At 38.9% G+C, this 9,484-nt stretch overlaps 1 pseudogene across 1 annotated transcript in view; it reads right to left on the reverse strand.

Moving 5' to 3' along the window:
- The window catches only part of LOC149048457 (uncharacterized), an 8,916-nt pseudogene extending 2,345 nt beyond the window's left edge, over positions 1 to 6,571 (reverse strand). The window contains exons 1-4 of the transcript XR_016184726.1: positions 6,500 to 6,571; positions 2,860 to 3,465; positions 2,292 to 2,648; positions 1 to 1,480 (exon numbers count right to left, since the gene is read on the reverse strand). The exon at positions 1 to 1,480 is cut by the window's left edge and continues 2,345 nt beyond it. The product of XR_016184726.1 is annotated as an uncharacterized LOC149048457 (transcript). The remainder of the gene's footprint in view (positions 1,481 to 2,291; positions 2,649 to 2,859; positions 3,466 to 6,499) is intronic.
- Between the last annotated feature and the right edge of the window lie 2,913 nt (positions 6,572 to 9,484).

A 9,484-nucleotide genomic window follows, 5' to 3' on the forward strand; every position in this document is an offset into this window, starting at 1 on the left:
TTTGCAAGAGAACGTGGACGTTGCTCTCAAGAAATAAGTGTATTTCCTTAAGAATTTCCTTCTTTTTGGTAGTAAACCCGTCACGACCCATTGCATACTTCACATCACCAATAATAGAATATATCTCGATGCCCTTCTTTTTTAATCTTCTCGCAATAACTTGGTAATTTGCCAAGTAACTGAAAACGACCTTCAGCGAATCATTGTCGCAGTAATCACACAAAAGACGGACACCGATTTGATCACAGTACTCAAGTACATCTCTTTCCATGGAAGGAGGACATTCCCCTTGTTGATTCGCAATAGCGGCTGAGAGAACTTCAGAGATGACATCCCTTAAGTACCTACCTTCCTTATTCCTATCAACAAATAGTCTCGCTGAGGCTTTCTTCTTGTCGGTCAACCACGAAGGGATCAAGCCGTGTAGAAAGGCGAAAGTTTGATCGGAATCCCTCACAACCAAAAATGTCGAAAACGCATCAATTACTTCTTGATCATCAAGATCAGAATTTTCTCTTTGTAAAATGTGCGAGATAAACGAGACAGGAAGGGGCGACGGAGCGGCTATGGCACAACCAAACAACTTCTTGTACAAATCTGCGCCTACTTTGTCAAAAATTCTCCTAAAATTCTGCCGAAAAAACTCCCCGATACCTCCTGGGAAAAGATCAGTGAGCTGACTTATCTTACCAGAACACAGTTGGTCCTTGAGAACTCTCTCAATGTAGTAAGCGAACAAAAACAACCCGTTGCACTTTTTTGCTACGTCTTCCGCTGAACAGGGCAGACGGGAGAAGTCGACGCGTTTCTCTAAGTATAGTCTGATGTCCAGTTCGTGCTGTTGATAGAACTGAAGATTTTCGCTGTTCCCCGCACAGATTTTAATGCAAGGATTGTACTTCTTTAATCTTACTTGCACAGTGTCCTCAGGACGACTGGTGATAAAGAAAACAAGCCATTGTGGAAGCATGGGAAAACGGTGCATTATGAGATCGAGAAAATCATCTCTGGACTTATATTTTGTCTCATCGAGGGCATCAATAACGATCAACATTCTCTCGCAAGAGGCATTGCATTTGGCTAATGGCTCTTGTAACAATTTTGTAAACAATCCCTGTATGCCTATCTCAGAATTGCCTAAAAACCTACTAATGCCACCCTCCCCTCCCACAAAGTTACTGTACTGAGCATTACATTTGCAAAGTTGACAAGCGATGGTCCCTAGAAGATACCTGGGATTGTTTCTTGTGTCATCTTCGTGGCGGCAGAAATAGGCAGCAGCTAACTTTCTTTCCGCAGCTGATTTCTGTGCCAGGACACCGGCCATCACACTTTTGCCGACTCCCGCATCGCCAAGAAGTACATCTGGACTCTCCTGGGTTCTCAAACCATCTGTAGAAATCATCAAAAAACCACTTTCTTGTATCTGGATGATGACGCTCTGCGAAAAAGGTGATGTCTGCTTCACAACTGGCAATCTCTGAAATATCGCAAGGAAACAATTTTTCACCCAACGCACTTTCAGTGATTGTCTTTACGAATGAATGCGTATATCATTAGATGCACATGTACCTGATAATATTCATAACGACGAGGAATTACAGTTGAAAGCTTCTCACAGCACATGTTATCCAATCAGTTTTATTCGCGAGGCTTGCGTGACAAATCGATCCTTAAACTAACTTTTTAGTGAAAGGAGGGGAAGCACAAAAACCAAATTCTGAATCCCCGATTTAATGTTGTTCATCAAATTTTTACATAATAGTGCTTAGCTAGCAACTTTGGAAAGGAGAGAGTGCGGGATACATTACATTAGATCACATACGCATGATGAACAATTGTCTCTTGTGGTGGTTACATGTCTCGACTTATTTTGTAACTAGTTGTTACTCCATAAAATCCGCTTCATTGAAGTTTAGCACGCAGAGCCAAAATATTATGACTGCATTTAAGAGAGAAATCAACTCAACTCATCTGCTTTCGTTAGTAAAGGGGTAAGTTTCTAAAGAAACTGTGGTGCTGCGTCGGTGGGAGAGTATAGCAGGTAATTTAGTGTTAACAACTGGGTTGAAAACGTAAATTAGCCACCGTAAAGGATAAAAAAGCTGACGTTTCGAGCGTTAGCCCTTCGTCAGAGCGATAGCCCTCTGAAGAAGGGCTAACGCTCGAAACGTCAGCTTTTTTACCCTTTACGGTGGCTAATTTACGTTTTCAACCCAGTTGTTAACACTAAATTACCTGCTTTCGTTAGTAGTCTGCTAGTCTAAAGTAAAAGAGGAACTTCTTATTACCATAACTGATTTTGGTGTTGCTTGAGCTGTTCTGATGTTCTAAATTGGTGACACGTCTTTCCATGTCTTCTTTCTCTTTTTGAAGTTGACTCAACTCGTCTTGTGTACACTTAAATTCAGCAGTCAAGGAATATTGACTCTGCTTCATGACTTGTTGATCTTCCTCGATTTGGGAAACTCTTCTTGCCAGCTCCTCGAAGGCTGTAACAGCATCCTGAAGGGCTCTCTGTCGTTTCTGTTCATTATCATCTACTTTAGAAGTAAGGTTGTCGACACCGTTCTTCAGAGCAATGAGATCTTGCTGAACAGCCTTTACCAGAACAGGGTCGATAGCAGCGGCCATACACAGTATGGCTCCTGTGTGAAAAAAAGTTACGCTAAGGCAGGTGCTTATTATGAGATATGGCCTTTATCTTGTAGGTATGTTACGAACAATCCGTGTAAATTTCTTTATTCTTATTTGGTATCCTCTCCTTTTAGATTGCAATCAGCAGTAAACACTCCCATCTGGTCAACTGTAAGGCAATGTGTTAAATAAAAGGATACTTATAAGAGTAATAAAAGTTACCTTTGTTTTGCCAATCATTCAGTTCTCTTAAGACAGCAGTCTCATCGGCACTTGGCAGGCCAGAGATTTCACCAGCTGCTCCATGTCAGCAAAGCTCTGCTGAAAACCTCCTAGGTCCCACTCACTGAACACACAGTGCGCCCAGACATTCCTGGCCTTTCTTACATCACCAGCTACAGTCTGGATATGAGCAGGAAACACAGGAACTTTACCAAGTAGCGTGAGCACGGCCGATGCATCACAGTGCTCGTCGAATGCGTTGAACTTGGCCATGTGATTCTCCACATACAGCTTAGCAAAGTCAATGTATGACGTCACCCGGTAGTCAAACGTGGGATAGTCATACTTTCCACCAGGTTTCCTGGGTAATATGTCGTTTCCATTGATGTTCTCATACTTTAAAGCCACAGTGTGCCTTTGAAGTCGCCCTATATAAGTCTGAGTATGGATGTTATGGCTTTTTTGAAGATTTCCATACTCCTTCCGAATCTCTTGCTCAACAAACGCTCGTATTTTTGCGACCAGAACCTTGTTTAGAGCAATCCCGAAGACAGTCCATCTTTTCTGGTTGTCAGAAACGTTCATGATAGAATTCCAAAGATGAGGCTGTCAACAACTTAAGGCAAATAAATCGAGCTCTAAAAGGAAAAAATGATAACACTTGGTTGAATGATTGATTCACATGATTACTTGATCCAACAAATCGTTTAGTAATCAAAAGACTTATTAATTTATAAATTCATTATTTGCAGGTAATTAATTATTTATTAATTTTATGTTCTGCTTCCACGCTTCTGAAAGGGCTTATGGTTTATTGTCCACTTTAATCCTCAAATTCCCTGTCCAAATTAACCCATAAGTATCAGGTCTGAGTGCAAAATAAATTACCAGGTTACAGGTATGAATCACTTTCAAAGAAAGTGTTATGAGTATCACTAGCTGGGCTGATGACTCAAGCTACAGTTATGGATTGAACTTCCTCAGTTCTGAGTGTGTGGCAGACCCCATGTCACTAAATGAAAAAAAGGAGCTGCACACATCCACATAGTGGTTCTTCATTCTAAACATTCTCAGCTGAATTGAAATTTGAAGCAAAAAAAATGATTCATTACAGGGAGAAAACCTTATGAGAATGGGCAAAAAGCAACCACTGCAGACGCAATGCACATGTGACGAAGGGATTGGTAATCAAACCCAAGCCACAGGAAAGGAAGGCAAGTTCCCTATGGTATCATCCTAGGCTGGAGTTGTGCTGCGCATAGGGCCCTTTAAGGTCCTTTAGAAAAAGAAAAGAAAGAAAAGTGTGTTGAATCAGCAATTTTCCAAGGTGAAATTGATATGAACCACGCATGCATGTGTCACACAGTTAAGAAAAAAAAAATTGAGCCACATTTTCTCTAAAAAGATTTATCTCATTTGATCAAATAAAATACATGTTAGCAAAAGGAATCCAAATTAAGCCAAAAACACAAATATTAGAAAAAACTAAATTAATTACAACAAGGTATAGTGACCCTGTAAGATCATTATTTGTGCTCTACGAAGCTGCACCTGGCCAAAAAAGTGGAACAACTCTGTGATTAGAAGACACCTAATATTGTTGTTGAACCTCTAACATCCAGACTTGTGGGGACTGGGCTAAATAGCCCAGAAAACTTGAGAGTTTGGATAACTGAAGATATTACCTTCAATGAGCCATAATGAAAACTGAATACGTATCATTTAGTCAATAATTAGCAAGAATCAAAGTACACTCACATATTATTTTGCATCACTGCCAAAATTTTCCAAAGTATATGGAGAAATGTTTTACAATGACATGATTTTAAAAGCTAAAATGCTGATGTAACTCACTTTGTTTCAAGCTGCTACTGACCAGGTATGCATGTTATAAATTATATCATACTATGAAGTTGCATCAATGGAATAGCATCAATATTGATTGAGTACATATTTTCTTTGTTTGCTAGGAAAAAATCTGTTATGAATCTATAATATGACTAAGTGATATTCATGAAAAAAAGGGACCAGAGAAGGGAGTAATCGAAAAATCTCGATAATCAAAGTTCAAATTATCAAGGTCCAGATTATTTAGGATCAAATTTGAAAACATCAGACACTTAAAGTCGGAGTGATACGTTAATTTTTTTTTATTAACAGTTGTGGTATGTAGCACATTTAAAGAAAACTGAAGCTCCGATTGCATCTCCATGGGTCACCTTCATAAGCTTAGCAATCAATTTGAAACTATCGTTATAATACATACCAACCTACATCATTTTTACTGATTACCTATATATAGGTAAACCTGCCCATCAACCATTTTTTAACACATGCCTAGTAAATTAGCAGGTTGTTGTAAATGTTTGACATGTGTCACAGAGACCATTTGGTCAACCAACTCTAAATTTGTGGCTGTTAAATTACTGGGCATTCCTCACATCTGGAATTTAGACGATAATTGTTCATTTATCTTTCTTCAGTTCTTCTTTACTCTCAAGGTACTCCACTCCTATATAAGGATAGTCCTATTATTACTATTTAGATAGCAAAGAAGCCTCTAATCAACTAAGCCTTCACTTAAGTAATGGAAGATGTACTGTTACATTTGAAAGTCTTTAGTTGTTGTCATAACTCAAAACATGAAGTCACTCTGAGTTGTCTTAATTTTTAAGCCTCTAGTCTAAGCCTTTAAGTCAGAGTGATATGTTAAAATGTATGTTATTAACAGCTGTGGTATATAGCGCATTCAAAGAAAATTGAAGCTCTGATTGCATCTCCATGGGTCACCTTCATAAGCTTAACAATCAATTTGAAACTATCGTTAAAATACCCAGCAACCTATATCATTCCAACTGATTACCTATACAGATAAAACTGGCCATCAACCATTTTTTAGCGCATGCCCAGAAAATTAGAAGAATGTTGTAAATGTTTGACATGTGTCATAAAGACCAATGATCATAGTTAATCTAATAGAGCTGGCATGGATTTCTTGAGCTGTTACATTTACTAGTCTGGCAATTTGGTATGCCCTGAGATGCCCCTGCCTAATAATCAGTTGAACGCCAAACATTTCCTAGCATAAGAAAAACCAAGAGGTAGTTAAGTGTTGTTAGATCGAGTTAAATGGTCTTGTAAAGGAAGAAAAATCATAGTAGATACAGTACCGCTCGCGTATACGTTAACCGAAAAACGCGAATTAAACGCACCAAAAATCGCATGCAAATGCGAATAAAAAAAAATCGTGCAGCCTCATTAGTATGTATGAGGTAGTCCTTTTGTTTTTCTATCGTTGGCGGTTTATTGTTTTAAAGAATAGGCCACAATGTAGTAGCACTAAAATACTACACGGCCACCAACGACAAGCAAACTTGCTCGTTGCAATGGCCGTTCGAACAGACCTTCCCAATATGCTGTTACCAATGCGACTTCGTAATCGGAATATGAATGAATGGAGTTTATCATTTTCCTACGGAATTTATTCATCAAAATAGCTATTTCTCACTTCGTTTACAGATACATCCGTCGCAACGGCTTGGGAATTTGTTCAAAATAAATTTAGTCTCAGTGTATTGTAATTCGGTAGACTCAGCTAAGGCGTCCATTTGTAACTAGTTGTCGCGTTCTGAATGCAAACCCACGTCCGAATGCTCATTTCAGAGCTTTTGTCATCGGTGAACATGCTGTTCTCGAAAACTGGTTCATTCATCTCGTCATTTATTCAAAAACTGATAAGTCCTACTCGCTTATTTAAATGGTGTTGTGTTACAGTATAATTAGCCGTACATACGAGTCAGAGAAAGAAGTAGTCGTGAAATTTTTAAGAGAAACCAGATTTGCATTTTGTTTCGATATTTTTAAGACTCGCCGGCGCGTGCAATTAGGCAAAACATCAATACCATAGATTGATGACAGATTTTAGGGTCTGTTTTGAAAGATCTTAAAATTACTGTGCGTTAAAAATTTCGTCTGCATTAATTGCAAGAAGAAACATTTAATTCTACTTTGCTAAACTAACTAATATATTATGAAGATAAAACCTGTCATGTCCCAAAGTTATATTCCGAGGATGCCGTGTCTTATTCGAAGTTGTAATGACGTACGTAGCGCATTGGGCTGAAAGAATTTGTTTGCCTCCGCCAAAAGTCTCGACATTTGTCAGTCCTGGGCGTACTGAAAAACAGAAAAATATTTGTTAACCACAAAGTGTCATTACATGAATGCACAAATTGTACCTGAGGTCTACTTGGACATGGAGATTCTGCTTGAACGCAAAATTGGGAACCATGATTGTTGTATTCTTAGCGTCCTTAGTACTGATCATCATTCATGCAGCATCCAGAGGTACGAATCTTCTGTCATCACCATTTTTGATTACTACGTAAAAGTGAATTTCAGTTTTGGCGGCCTTCCTCTTGAACGAATCAAATTTAGGAAGGGAGATCAAATTTTCTTGATTAATATTTTCCTTTAAATCATAATTTAAAAAATCTGTCAGATTTTACGCATGACACAAATTTGTCCTGCTCCAAGGTGGAATGATGGCACCTTTAAATATTAGTAAGGCTTCCTATGGCAGGAAAAAATTCACTTGGCACACCTGTCACAGAACTGATGACAGATATTTTTGCAAAATACACCAAAATTTGAGCAGTGCACCGAGGCCCTAAAGGAAACTGAAGAACACAGATCATGAGAATTGTTAAAGAGATCTTGGGAGTCAAAGGGTTAAAAGCCTACAAACAACTGATTGCAGCAAAAAAATATATTGAATGACTCCCAAATACCTTAGATTTCAATTTTTATTTGAAAATGACCTTACTTCCTACTGATTTAGGAATTTCAATCAGGAATTTCAAAAATAGATTTGCTCCTCCACAGCCCCACACCAATTATTTTAAAAGATGGTTCAGTTACAGTATAGTGCTCGGGTGTGGAACAGCCAATCTCAACACAGAGTAAGTTTAAAAGATTCAATTTTGTAAGGTTTCGAAACAGTTCCAAAATTAACATGCACATAGCTCAGTGTAAAACATCGAAGCTTCTAGGACTTCTTATGATTCCTACGAACGTACACACCTAATGCACGTCAATTTGCCTTTGTTGTCCTCGAACGATCACGTCTTCATGGTAACGTGGTGTAAGAACTGTACAGCACTTTATAAATATATGTTTTACTTGACGGTAAAAGTTTGAATCCGTACAAGGAAACGTAACGGAAACAGGCGATGATAATATTCCGTTGACAGAAATGCAACGGAAACGTGTCGTCATATTTCCGTTCAGGAATCATAACGGAAACATAACAGGTCCAAGGAAGAAGTGAATGATGTGGAAACATAGAGTTTCATTTTTCCGAATTACGGAATCATGCTATTTCGTCCTGTGCTCACTCTAACTCTGTGCTATCCTAAACCTAACCCAAACCCCAAACCAATCCTAAGCTATGGTAAAGGGTTTAAGTCAGGGTTGAGGATAGGGTTAGGGCAGGAGCCCATTACCTGGTTAGGGTTAGAGTTTGGGTTGCTTCGGGTCAGAGGGGTTTAGTGTTACAATCAGGGTTAGGGCTAGGGTAAAATTATGCTTAGAGTTAGCGGGGTTTAGTGTTAGAATTAGGGTTAAGGCTAGGATGAGGCTATGCTTAGGGTTGGCGTTAATATTTTTCTACAAGCATTCAATTGCAGGGTTTTTGGTATTGTGTTTGTAAATTTCAGTAACCACTTGAAAGTTTACTGAAAAACAAACGATAGGCCGACTGGTACACTTACAGGATAGATAGAGAAGGTTGGGGTTAGGGTTAGGGTTAGGGTTAGGGTTAGGGTTAGGTCTAGGTTAAGGGCTATAGGTTAGGGTTTAGGGTTTAGGGTTAGGTTTTAGGGTTATGGTGTGGGGCTAGGGTTAGGGTTAGGGTTTAGGCTTAGTGTTAGGGTTAGAGGGTCTGCGGTTGAGGTTAGGGCTAGGGTGAAGGTTTGGGGTTAGGGTTTGGGGGTAGGGTTAGTGTTTAGGGTAAGGGTGTAAGCCTCTTCAAAAATATTTTTAAGAAGATTTTGTCACCTTTTTCACTTAAATAACCACCTGTAGAATTTTGACCAGTTAGATTATTTGAAGCGGTTGGATTAATTTTGATTGGGGTTTAATAACTTTTAGTAGTTGGATGATTATTTTTACCAGTTGAACCACTGTAATATGCTGGATCTTTTTAACTAATGTTACCATCCTTACCTGAATTATTTGAACCAATTTCACTGGTTACACATGCATTATCCAGTTAGACCATTTCAACTGGTTGGATTATTTAAACCAGTTTGTCCATTTTAGATATTGGCATCATTTTATCAAGTTGGATCATGTTAACCAGTCGCACCATTTTACTAAGTGAGATCGTTTCTTCCGATTGGACCATGTCACGTAATTAAAATCTTTTCACCGTTTAAATCATTTTATCTTGTTTTGGCTGGTTGGACCATGTTAACCAGTTGCATCATTTTGACTGGAGTGAAAAGTTCCGTTCTTAACCCGAGCCCTAACCCTAACCCGGGGTTAGGGTTAGGGTTAGGATAGCTCGCAGCTAGAGTTAGGGCTTGGGTAGGGTGGGATTATGATTAGGCTGAGGGTCACAATT

This window comes from Pocillopora damicornis, chromosome 3 (genome assembly GCF_964200805.1).
Source record: "Pocillopora damicornis chromosome 3, jaPocDami1.2, whole genome shotgun sequence".
NCBI classification, from domain to species: domain Eukaryota; kingdom Metazoa; phylum Cnidaria; class Anthozoa; order Scleractinia; family Pocilloporidae; genus Pocillopora; species Pocillopora damicornis.